Here is a 1,098-nt window from a genome sequence, read left to right on the forward strand (position 1 = left end):
GAGGATTAACAGATTGAGGCTAGCAACATATAATTAAATCTCTAATTAGATCGATCAAACCTTTGATTTTGGATTGTGGATCCTGAAGAAAGAAAGAACAATGAAGAAAAGAATGAGAAAATACTTTGAAGTTGGAAGAAAATCAAATAGATGAGAATGTTAAAGGCCTTTGAGGTGTTTGATTATGGGAAGAATAATACTTATCCTTTCTTATTTAATTAATTGAAAAAATCTTTTCACATCAAATAGTTTATAATTGAATCCCAATCCCTTGGTAATTTAGTTTCTCTAAACCTAATTAATAGTCAATTCCTTGGTCAACTAATCAAGAGAAGAGGTGAAGAATGGTTTCAATTTTAAGCCAAATAATATTCAAAAGCTATCACTAGCTGAATTATATGTTAGTTATTCAAGACTAGTTCTAGATAATTAAAGATTATGAGATGAGCTTCAAGCTAATTCTGAAATGAATTTTCCCAAATATAATAACAAAATCAAAGACAGAATTAGAATATTTCTGAATAGTTTTTACCATTAGAGATGAAAAATGAAACTCAATTTTGAAAAAGTAAAGAAGAATATTAAAATAAAGAAATCACTCACATTATAAATCTGTAAACCAAACAAAGCTCCTAACCTTCAACAGTGGAGGTTGGGTGACTCATTGACGTGGCAGAAATTGGCAGGTTAAGAAATTATCAATAGAAATGCGTTGCAAGTACAGTCCTTAACCAACCGAAAATCCGCTTATCAATTTAGAAGGGTTGTCACGAAATTTAAATTAAAATACTGGGAGTATAAGTCCCAGGTCGTCTCCCAACGAGTTACAGAGAGATGTGCTATTTTATCAATCAGGTGTTTTCAAAAAGGGTTGAGTTGAATAACAGGAAACTAAAATAGAGAATTTAATTAATTCTAAATAAAAGCCTTGACTCGGAGTAGATTAGTTGGAAGCCCTATTCTTGTTGAAGTACTCTCAAGATTAATTGATAATTGAAGATTGCTCTGTTTAGTTACCCCTTACTAGGTAAGGGAGAGTCAAACAAGTTGGATTGCTATTTCTATTCACAAGTCCCAATCCGCTCATTGAAAAGGATT

This window comes from Arachis duranensis, chromosome 7, assembly GCF_000817695.3.
Source record: "Arachis duranensis cultivar V14167 chromosome 7, aradu.V14167.gnm2.J7QH, whole genome shotgun sequence".
Taxonomy (NCBI): Eukaryota; Viridiplantae; Streptophyta; class Magnoliopsida; order Fabales; family Fabaceae; genus Arachis; species Arachis duranensis.